The sequence below is a fragment of the Macrobrachium rosenbergii genome, chromosome 1, assembly GCF_040412425.1.
Source record: "Macrobrachium rosenbergii isolate ZJJX-2024 chromosome 1, ASM4041242v1, whole genome shotgun sequence".
NCBI classification, from domain to species: Eukaryota; Metazoa; Arthropoda; class Malacostraca; order Decapoda; family Palaemonidae; genus Macrobrachium; species Macrobrachium rosenbergii.
The window spans coordinates 52,926,858-52,939,621 of NC_089741.1; positions in this window are offsets into that span (position 1 = coordinate 52,926,858).

The window sequence follows — 12,764 nt, forward strand, 5'->3', positions numbered from 1 at the left end:
ACGTTTTTTTTATGAAAAATTCTTTTTTAAGTTGACGAAAAGTGAAGTTGGACCCATAAAAAAACAATCTTAAATATTAAAGAAAACAATAAGTCATGAAATTACCAGAAGCAGCGTAGCCAAATTGAAAATTCCATTTTTTTTTTCTCTCCCTTTCTCGCTTCTTTGGACGAAGATAAACACTGAGGATAAAACTCGCATTTCTGGGAATTTTTACGCAGTCGAAAACCAAGTCTATATATGACTAACAACTTTGGAAAATATTCCGAGAATTGCACTGCCCCAGTTCCCTCTCTCTCTCTCTCTCTCTCTCTCTCTCTCTCTCTCTCTCTCTCTCTCTCTCTCTCTCTCTGTAACTGACTGCATGTCTTGAAAAGACATCTGTTTATTAACATTGCCTGAGACACTTTTAGACTTTTTCAGCCATTTTCTTTATTTTTTAAATATTTCTCGCATTTATCCATTCGTTAACACCTTACTCTTATACGAGTATAAGTGTTGCTAAGACGTCAAGGGCATTGCATTGTAATGCCCACTATCCCATGTTCTCAAAAACTGGCAAATATATTCATTACACTCGTCTTTGTTTGTCATTATTTTGATTTTTCACATACTTTCTTCCAGTGCTGTGACGCCGGTAATCCTTAACCAATCATTTGATTGCTTTCTCCAGTGATGTTGTTCTCGCCACTTTCCCAAACTAAGCAGATACTTGGCATGGCATCTTCCAAGGCTGGCTCCTGCTCCAACTTCCAAAATCCGCAAGGTCCTCGTAGTTGTTACGGGCGTATCTACATCATACGATACAGCATTCCCTAATATCCCTTTTTTCCTCAATCTAAATTACACAGTGGCAAAAGGATAGCCACTGATGTTCTTACGTTCATGTCTTGAGTATCTCAGGTCTTGTTTTGTAATGTCGTTATGACTGACATCTCCCATAATCTTCCAAAAATTAGATCGGAAATAGTTGCTACATTTACTTTTATAACAAAAATTGTTATTTGCTAAGAACTGACTTCAATAAGACTGATATATTATTAATAATGCTATGGTTGTTATTTTGCAAGTTATTATTATTATTATTATTATTATTATTATTATTATTATACCTCGCCATTTAAAGGTTAACTTTATTATTATTATTATTATTATTATTATTATTATTATTATTATTATTATTATTATTATTATTATTATTATTATTTAAGGGGTAAATTTATGATTCTTTATTTCAAGGGAGTATGTGATCAAACGCCCTTCCACCGTGGGATGCCTTTATTTAATGATGTAGTGTTCTGTTGCGTGATTTTTCAAGAGAATAGTTAATTCACCTGGAGTTAAATTACCGTTGAATTCACTTCACAAATCGCAGAATTCTACTTCATGGTGATGTGATTCTAAACAAACTGTTTTCTAAACGCGTTGAGTAGGTTAAGCAGCTTACGGAGTTGTTTTCGTCATGATGTTCCCAAATGATTAAGATTTGAAATATTTATGAAATTCTGTTTTTAATTATACTGTATTATTATGGTCAGCCTGTCAGGTTCAGGTTTAGGTCTTAGGCGTTGCCTTTGCATCGGCACTTCCTGTTTAGCAATTTTTAGTTCTTCCCCGAGAGAGAGAGAGAGAGAGAGAGAGAGAGAGAGAGAGGAGTTATTCTCCAGGGACACATTTTCATGTAATTTACGTTATTTTTGAGAGAGAGAGAGAGAGAGAGAGAGAGAGAGAGAGAGAGAGAGTTATTCTCCAGGAGACACATTTTCATGTAATTTACGTTATTTTTGAGAGAGAGAGAGAGAGAGAGAGAGAGAGAGAGAGAGAGAGAAAGTTATTCCGGAGGACTTACCTTTTCATGTATTTAATTTTATTTTTAGAGAGTTATTCTCCAGGAGACACATTTTCATGTAATTTACGTTATTTTTGAGGGAGGAGAGAGAGAGAGAGAGAGAGAGAGAGAGAGAGCGAGACAGACAGACAGACAGACAGACAGACAGACAGACAGACAGAAAAAGAGAGAGAGAGAGAGAGAGAGAGAGGGAAAGAGAAATTTGCACACTGGAGAATTGGGAGGAGAGAGAGAGAGAGAGAGAGAGAGAGAAATATGCACACTGTAGAATTACCCAACCTATGATTTTGAAATTGACGCCTGGAATCCTCTGCAGCATTCCCATTCCAGCAGGCTTTTATCGGAGAAAAATCTCCCCGGCTGATTGCAAAGGTATTAGCAGCATTGGAAAAGGCTACATATTTTATGGGTCGTTATGTTCATGACGTCACAAATCCGTAAATGAGCCTAGGAGTCATTTAGCGAATGTCCGATCTTCCAGATTTAGTGTGACATTTGGGTCCTAGGATTGGAAGTCATCTCCGTTACTTTTCTTTATTTTCCTGAGGTGGGTACTTTCTCTCTCTCTCTCTCTCTCTCTCTCTCTCTCTCTCTCTCTCTCTTCTCTCGTGTATTTTAAATACAACTTCCGGTAACGGTTAGACAACTTTTCAGTGTGACCCTACTTAATACTTTTTCTATTGAAATTTTAAGCTTCGCGCTGAAGTATTCAGTTTTTCCGACTGTGCCAGCGCTCGTTTTTGACAATATATATTTAAATGCATTTTATGATATATAACGGTATCAATGATTCACTGACCAGCTAATGCCGGATGTCAGCCAATCGTCGGTGGGACCAGGCATGCAACGACCAATTAGGGGCGAGGAGAGTTTGCCCCTGTCCAATCAGGTGTCAGGTCAATAACCGATCGGCCAATGCCGGTGTAGGATGAAATGACACCTGCACTTAGACACTCTACGGATTACCCCGAGGATTAAGCCATATTGTTTCAAATCCCCGTCTGTTGTAATCCCCATTAAGGTATCAGACCCAAATAGCTCCCACTTACTCGATGTGTTTTGCAATTTTAGATGGTAAGCAGATTAGCTCTCGGGCAAGCGAGTTTGCGCCCTAGGCCTTCGTTCATTATGCTATGGTTCTCCTCTCGCCTTCATTGCATCGTTTTGCATAAGTACTTTTAGCATTGGTTCACACGAAGAAGCTCTTTTAATTGTTCGTTAACAGGTTGGTAGGAAAATTCTTGGGTGTGACTTAAGTCCATTGTATTTAGGAAAATCTGTTAAAAGTCGTTCTGGGTGCGCTTGTCCATGAGCCTAAGTTGCGCAGTTCGGTGCGCAGTTATTGAGGTGAAAACCGGGTTAAGACCAGACTGCTGAATATCTTTAATGCTTGCAAGGCTGCAACGCATAGCTAATCATCCTGTATTTGCTTTAAATAGGCTAGGAGTTATTGGGTGGGCAAGTAATTCGACTGTTAGGTAAGATTTGGAGCAGACATGGTCCAGAGAACCGAAAGTAACGGTGCTCTGTAATTATTATGTCAGTCATTGCAATAACACTTAGCTTAATTTGAATGTTCCTTTTATCCTAACGAGCTAATGATGTTAGTGGAACAGTACCAGGTGGACCATTTGGGCGTTCCTTTTCTTTACGGTTTAAGCTAAACACCCGGAATAAAAACTTAGTTTTGAATCATCGTCAAGTGGACTAATAATTTCACCCACTTCCATTAGTGATAACGAAGATAAATATATATATATATATATATATATATATATATATATATATATATATATATATATATATATATATATATATATATTTATTTATTTATACATTTATAAAAAATATATATATATATATATATATATATATATATATATATATATATATATATATATTTATACATTTATAAAATACATACATACATATATATATATATATATATATATATATATATATATATATATATATATATATATATTGAGAGAAAAAGAGAGTATGAAGAACTTTTTCAGCAGTAAGCAATTTCCGCTCACAAAAGAGTGACCTCAAGTAAAACCCATCGATAATTGCCGCATCCTTACTTTAAACAGCTGAATCGTGAATGAAACCCTTTTGCAGGAAACCTCCACAGCATTACCCACTTTATACACCTACACACCTCGCCATTTACATCTTAAATACACTCGCGCTTCTTGCATATCAAAGGAATTCCTTTGCTGTTACCACTTTCACTCCATTTATCAAACGCTTAAGTCTTACTCTCTTCACTCTTAATAAACCGATTTAACACTTTTCACCAACCAGTCGTCCTCCGTTCTTTCCACATGACTAAACCATCTCAAAATAACACTATTTGTGTTTTTAAAATCTGCGAATGATTCTGGATTTTTTTCCCTATTTTGACCGACTCTCATCCTAGTACCATAATGATAAAATTTAACTCCCGAATTTCATTACGAAGCCGTTTTGTGTAGCAAATCCTCTTCGACCTGTTAAATGGTACTCTCTCTCTCTCTCTCTCTCTCTCTCTCTCTCTCTCTCTCTTGTACTGGGTGAGAGAATATATAAGCACGCATAACTCGCATTAACTTATTTTATTACCAATTACATTAAAACACTTATTTTCGACGTTGATGAAGATGGTAGTTTGGCACGAGTTCGTAATCTCTCTCTCTCTCTCTCTCTCTCTCTCTCTCTCTCTCTCTCTCTCTCTCTCTCTCTCTCTCTCATGCATACACACACACACACACACATGCAGGAAATAATTCGACAGTGTACAGATTTCTTTCTTATAAAATCTCATCCAAGTGAGCAACGCAAAAAGCGAAATATACCCAGATTTTCATTATACAGGGCTTATGATAGCTTTCGTAACCAATAACTTTCCAAACCATTTCTTCAATGCAAGATTTTTACCTTTTTTTACAACCCACTTCTCTTGTTCTCTTCATCATCATCTCATTGTTTTGCTTTCCAAAGGAGCCCTCGAACTTTGGATGTACAATATGCAAATCATGTTATATATTTCTCTTTATTAGTGTCGAAAAAAATTATGCTGTTCTCAAAACGACTAACGAACACATACACTTATTCACTAACGTCGTTGTTTTTCGTTTGTTTTTGTAGGAACAAACAAAGCTAAAAAAAGGCAAATACAAATACACACGCATATATAAAAGAATGCTCCATTCTGACTAATGCGTCCGGGAACAGATGCCGTCCTTCCCTTTTCTGACAGCATGGTATCTCATGAAATATGAATTAATATAGCAAGTACTCTTACCGAGATGTCTGTGATGATCTCTTGGCCTCCTCCTCACTCCCCTCCCTCTCCTCCCCTCACACTCCCTTCCTTGTCCCTCTCCCCTTTCTCCCTTCCCCTCCCCCCCTTTTTTTCTCCCTTAAGGTCTCCGTCAGCCTGATAGTATTACCAATTTATAAAGATTTCTTATATATTTGTATGCTGCTCACTATTCTTTCAAAAGTACTGGAAGTTTATGTTTTTCTTTTATTTGTATTCTTTTATTTGCTCCGTGGTTATTTTTTATAGGGTACATTTAACCATTTCATTGGGATACGTGCTCTCATAAATTCATATTTATAAATATATATACACATATATATATGGTATTATTGTGTATATATATATATATATATATATATATATATATATATATATATATATATATATATATATATATATATATTTAATCTGTCTAATGAGTCATTCTTCTCTATTAACATTTTTGATATTACTGCTAGTAGTCTTGCATGAAGCTGTTAGAAAGGTTTTGTTTAATGACATATTTGGGCTTTCGACTCGTCATAATGTTCTCCGACAATTTCCATCTATTTTGACTGATATCAAGTTAAGGAAAACTTTTTATATGCATATTTTGGGGAACAACTTCCTAGTTCATTTATTTTGCAGTGCGTGATTAGAAGTTTTCTATCCCTCTTGTCATTTATGTTTTAGTGAAATATTTTTAGTATCACATTGACCCTACGGCCTCAATGGTCTTTAATATTATTAGTGTGAAACGTACTAGATTTTATTTTACTAAGACTTTAAGATATTGTTGGGGCTTGCGTGTTTTACTAGTATTCTTCATTGTAATGTATGGTTATGTTTCAAGCTGACGCTCCAGGAAGGAAAGGTTTGATTAAAGCCGAATCTTACCGACAACAATAATAATAGTGATAATGAGAAGAACCAGATTTCACTAGTGTACTTTTGATGGTATTGTTAACGTTAAATTATAAAGGTTTGATGATAAAACTGGGAGATAAATGTGAACATCGGGACAATGTACAAAGGAAACCGGTCATCTTATAATCATGTAGTTTTGCAGCGCCATCATTTCTAACACCGCACAATTTACAGTGAGGGACGCCCATTTCTATACACCGCCCCCCCCCCCCACGCCTCCCCCAACTGGTAACCATTCCCATGTCGGCCTGCTCGTCTTCTTCCCCTGCCCCCTTCGCCTTCTCCTACCCACCCATCCCTCAGGCTCCTTTTCTCTTACATCTACGAGCGTCTGAGAAATGAGGTACTTTACATGAAGCAGCGTAGTTCCTCCCAAGTATGCCATAGGGAAAACGGGTTGCTGTGAAAATCCTGAACGCCGTGAAAGCCATGCACTAGATGAATTTCTTCTTCTTCTTCTTCTTCTCCCTTTTGCTGCTGCTGCTTCTTCTTCTTCTCCTCCTCCGCTCCAATACTATACACAGCAGCATAGATCGTGGTGCACTATGATGCTCTCTGCAGTTGTTGGCTTCGGCAGATGATGGAAAAGTTTCCACGGGGAACTTCTTCATCATCTTCCGCTTCCTCCTCCTCCTCCTCCTCCTCCTCCTCCTCCTCCTCTTCTTCTTCTTCTGCATATTAGGTTGTTTGAATATGCAACCAACAACCAGAAATATTTTCTTCAGCGTTTCTTCGTTGGAGTAACATTAAATACAGAACGACTAAAAATATTTAGTTATGGTAATAATAAAAATGGAAGCACGACGACATTTTCCCTTGTCCTGTAAAGGTAACATACATAAGTTTCGGCCGCCTGATCTTATTATGGAACGATCGATGCTCATTCACGATCTTGCGTATTTGCGTCCATCAGCGAATACGCAACACTCGAGTAAAACGCAAAAATGAACGAAACAAAAGCAGGGTAGGGGTTGGGGGGGTGGAGGGAGAGATCTCTGCAGGGGACGTACAGCCTCCGTGAATGAAGAATATCCTTATGCTTTTTGGGAAGAGGTGAACAAAAAAGAAGTTGGCTGAGGCTTATATGTAGAGTAAATAACAAGGGGCGAAGTGTATTGTCTGGGCCCGCACAAAGACAGATGCGTTTTATGACCGTAGGGGGCCCAACACTCGCAGCTTGGAATTGTTGTGGCCAAAAGGGAGAGGGAGAGAGAGAGAGAGAGTGAGAGAAGCAGTCGGGAGTTGGGAGGAGAGAGAGAGAGAGAGAAATAGGAAGAGGGGTCATAACAGAGAGAGAGAGAGAGAGAGAGAGAGAGAGAGAGAAGCAGTCTGGAGATGGGAGGAGAGAGAGAGTGAGAGAAGCAGTCGGGAGTTGGGAGGAGAGAGGAGTGAGAGAAGCAGTCAGGAGTTGTGAGAGAGAGAGAGAGAGAGAGAGAGAGAGAAATAGGAAGAGGGGGTCATACAGAGAGAGAGAGAGAGAGAGAGAGAGAGAGAGAGAGAGAGAGAGAGAGAATATAGCCCGAATTGTCTTTACCTTTGAAGGATAAAAAATTGTTTACATTTCACATTTGACCAAATTGATTGACAAGAGTTTTTAAACCCACAGAGAGAGAGAGAGAGAGAGAGAGAGAGAGAGAGAGAGAGAGAGAGAGACTGGCATTATTACACTGGCCACCGAAAGACGACGGGAGTGAGAGGAAAGACCAGTACAACCGAGATGGCCGTGGCCGGCTTCAATCTGCTCTTTCATAGTCGCCGAGAAGCGGCCTTGAAATATGGCAGGCCGAATTGAAAGAATCCCGGAGGGTACAGGCGCGCATTGGAATATCTGGCTTTCGATTTGTCTCGCTATATCTGTGCGGCCTCTGTCTTTATTAGGCTGCTTTGCTCTCTCTCTCTCTCTCTCTCTCTCTCTCTCTCTCTCTCTCTCTCTCTTTGTGTGATGCAGTGTTTCTCTTCTTCTTTGCATGTGTGTGTGTCTTGTGTTCGTGTGTGTGTGCGTGTGTGTATCTGTGTGCATCTGTAGTATTTAATGCTAACTGTATTATTTGTGGATGAGAGATTATATTTTGTTCATGAGCAGTTTAGTTTTCTGTCTATCTCTTTATCTCTCTCTAGATATACAAACACGCACACACACTATATAATATATATATATATATATATATATATATATATATATATATATATATATATATATATATATATATATATATATATTTATATATATATATATGTATATATATATGAAACATATTTATACTATATATATATATATATATATATATATATATATATATATATATATATATATATATATATATATATATATATATATATATATTTTATATATATATATATATATGTATATATATATGAAACATGTTTATACTATATATATATATATATATATATATATATATATATATATATATATATATATATATATATGCAACGTGTATACTATATCAGTATGGATATAATGGCAAATCAAATTGAGGTCATTCCCTTAGTTTGGTCAAACTCAGTTTTGGTATGGTTTTACAAATAATGACTAAACCCTAAGGACTAATGTTCCTTATAATAATGCAGAATAGGAATAGAAAATTCCATGTTACGTCTTAACGTAATTAGTGATGAAGACTTGACTGGGTTAAACAATATTCCTGCGCTACCTCAAATACAGTATTCAGAATGATCGTACATACTCTTGTACTTCCTTGTTTAAATTCGGGGTCTTCGGAACTGGTAATGCAAAAATAGCCAGCCATTACATAAAACAAGTGAAAATTGTGCCGAAGTTTCTTCGGCGCACTCGAGTTTTCTGTACAGCTGCTACAGCGTAAAATCAAGGCCACCGAAAATAGATCTAACTTTCGGTGGTCTCGGTTTAATGCTGTATGAGCCGCGGCCCATGGAACTTTAACCACGACCGTGTGGTGGCCTATCCTATATCTCTACCAGAAGTACGATTATGGCTAACTTAATCTTGAATAAAATAAAAACTACTGATGCTAGAGGGCTGCAGTTTTGGTATGTCTGATGATTGAAGGGTGGATGATCAGCATACCAATTTGCAGCCCCTCTAGCCTCAGTTTTTAAGATCTGAGGGCGGACAGAGAAAAAGTGCGGACGGACAGACAAATAGTATATCAACAGTTTTCTTTTACAGAAAACTAAAAAACTTGATTCGCGGAGATAACTGAGACCCGATGAAGCCGGTTGTTTCCTTGGACTTATTAGTATTTAAACTAATACTCTTACTCTAAATTTATGCTTTTTTTTATTTATTCCCTCTATCGAAAACCGAATCTCGCTGTCTTTACATACGTGTGCGTGTTGAATGCAGGTGTTTTAATTTACCAGAATTGAGAACATTGGGAGGTGATGAAACGCAAAAAATCAGCTACAAACATGTCAACAGGGCCAAACAGCCTTAATTGCCTATCGTGCATTGTGAAAGATTAATTACCTTTAGCAGCTTAGATTAAATGAATTCTTTCGGCATTGATATTTTCCCGGCCTTTACAAGACATATAGGAGGTTTAGTACGAAATTTCTAAAACGAATGGTTATCTTTTATACCTTTCCTAACGGTAGTTATCATTCGATCCTGGTGTCTTGGTGGAGCTTTTTAATCAGTACACAAACTGCTTGCATTGAAACAATACTTACAAGGTCAAGCAAGGCTTTGGAAATCAGATTCCATGTTTCGCATCCTTTTAGAGTATACAGAGTAGTAGTATATAGTATTTAGGCCAAAGGCCAAGCGCTGGGACCTATGAGATCATTCAGTGCTGAAAGGGAAATTGACAGTAAGGAGGTTTGAAAGGTGTAAAAGGAGAGAAACCTCGCAGCTGCACTATGGAACAATTGTTGGAGAGGGTGGAAAGTCAGATAGAAGAAAGAGAATATGAAGGGAGGTACAGTGAAAGGAATGACAGAAGTTGCAGCTAGGGGCCAAAGGGACGCTGCAAAGATCCTTAAGTAATGTCTACAGTGTACCACATGAGGTGCACCTACGGCACTAAACCCCCACTACGGAGGCATCCTTTTAGAAAGAACGTAGATGTAGGACGCAGATTTACGAAGTCTCATAAGATCGAAAGTTAAATGATTTAGCTTCACAGGGAAACATTTTTTTTAATAGTTTATATTGTGTTGTGTTGATACTCTTCAGTGTATTGCAAATAGTTATATCACTCATAAATATGATTAAGTTTTGACCATAACTGGGCTATACATGTAATAAAATTTTCCAGTTCTCTCTGTCTTTTGCACTTTCTGCCCGAATGCTCTTCTGGTCCACGTCTTCATATAATTTTCTTCGTGATTTTTGGAATACATCCTGTTACTCCCGTACCTAATATTTTCAGCAAACTGTATTGAATTATACTCTATGCTGTATGTTTGTTTTAACCTCGTTAGCTCCGTTAGGTCGGTAATCACGCCACAGTCCCTCACTCTTTCCCTGTCTTTGCATATCTTTTTTTTTTTTTTATTTTTGCTTTTCTTATTGAGAAACTTAACATTTGACATAACTCGCCTGAGGGTTAAGCCTCGCCGCGTATGTATCTAACCTAAGCCCGGAGTTTCGTCCGTTGAAAAGATTTTGTTTGCCGCATCTGATGAACTTGCTCGTAACATGTTGAAATGGACATCATCCAACTCTGTCATCAACGGCGTTATGCATTAGTGATGCGCGGGAGCGAATGCGTTGCACGAAACAAATTTGAGATAATGAGCGAATCTTTTCAATAATGATATTTGGAAAGCTAATACTCTTGCCGCCAGCCGAGGCCTTTCAGGTAATAATTAATTATTCACTGTGACCTTTTTGAGGCCAACTAATTAAACAGGGTAGGGTTATATTGATATGCACCGTTTCAGTACTGTTTTGCCTTTTTATGGGCCCTCTACACTATTCATTGCAGGGGCGCAACGCGTAATTACTCATGTTTTCTTTATTTTATGAAAATGGGACGAATAATTACGGCGTTTCCTCCTCTGTAATTGGAGAAGAAATGTTTTGAATGGCCTCGCTAACTGGAGGATGTTTATTTGAAATTCGTTGGCCAGGTATGGATAACAGTAATTTATTCATAGTTTAATCACAAACATTTGTGATTCTTAATATTTTGGAATATTAGTTTAACAAATCATCTTCTGTGAGATGAAAATGTTAAAAGTTGATTCTTGTAGATAAGAACATCGCTTGAACATATACTCTCATTTTTGATGCTGTTTACAGCTTTTCATTCGTATTAATATTGTTGTTTTTTTGCGTCATTTTTGTCTCGAAAATTAGTTTTGCCATTTTATTTACTGATATTGTTCTTTTAACTTGGCTGAACTCTTCATAGAAAACTGAATGCTTGCCAAATCTCACTCTTTACGGGGGACAGAAAGTAAGAGAATATTACATGAAATCCTCTTTTTTTTTTTTAAGTTTCTCTTTACCTTAGGTAAAGATGTTAAGATGATGATGATTATTGCTCACGCAGTTATCTTACATTGTCAGTTTTTTTTTTATATTGGAATTATGTGGAAGTCCTTTCTTTTGGGTTTCTTACATTGTCAGTTTTTTTATATTGGAATTATTTGGAAGTCCTTTCTTTTGGGTTTCTTACATTGTCAGTTTTTTCTATATTGGATTTGTGGAATCCATTTCTTTTGGGTTCCTTGGGCTTAAAATCGCACATTTTCTCAGTATCCTGGAAGTTCTCTCTCTCTCTCTCTCTCTCTCTCTCTCTCTCTCTCTCTCTCTCTCTCTCTCTCTCTGAAAATCACACTGTTCGCGGATAACGTGCTAGATAAGCCAAGATACGATGACACCGGTTAGTCCCGTGACCGCCAACGCAGGGCGCAATTCTGATTCGATCTGGTACCTCGTATCTAATCCACTTCGAAATATGATCAAATCGACATAGGGAAGGCTTTGACCTGCTTCGACCATCTTGTCAATGACGGAGGTAATTGCCATCCCTCGGGATAAATTAAACTCTCTCTCTCTCTCTCTCTCTCTCTCTCTCTCTCTCTCTCTCTCTCTCTCTAAATTCCACTTCTGTTTCACTTCTGTCATGGTCGATTCCATGGTGTCAACTCAGACTGATTGGAGATGATCAGAATTTGAAATGGTTTTTGCATCAAGCAGAGAAATAAGTTGTATCAGAATAGACTAATGTCACGTCGATTCCGTTGAAAAGGTTATGATATAACTTTATATTTTTTTAATTTTTCTTTCAAGTGGACATTGTCTTCCAATTCCAATGCAAGAGTTCCAGCTGTAATTTTACCTTTAAGACTGATTCACATTATACCATCACGTCACCGACACATCACGTCACATGATTACATGTAAGAAATTCTCACGTACTTTGACGTGACGTGATGTGTCGGTGACGTGATGTTATAATGTGAATCAGCCTTTAAGCGTTTCATCCCTTCTCTATACATTTTCCTCGGTGCAACGTTATTGTGTGCTTTATTTCCGCACAGTTGGTGAGGGTGCAGGTGATAATTCCTATAATTCTAAAAGCGCTCTGGAAATTAAAGTCATGAACCACCGTCATTAGCCGTGGCCATGTTGCCTAAATATCTCCAGCACATTCCTTGTCGCCATTTTTATTTCATGCTGGAAATGTCTGCGATTGGAAAAATTCTTTTAGTGTTTTTTCCCTCGTTCCCCCTCTCCATTTT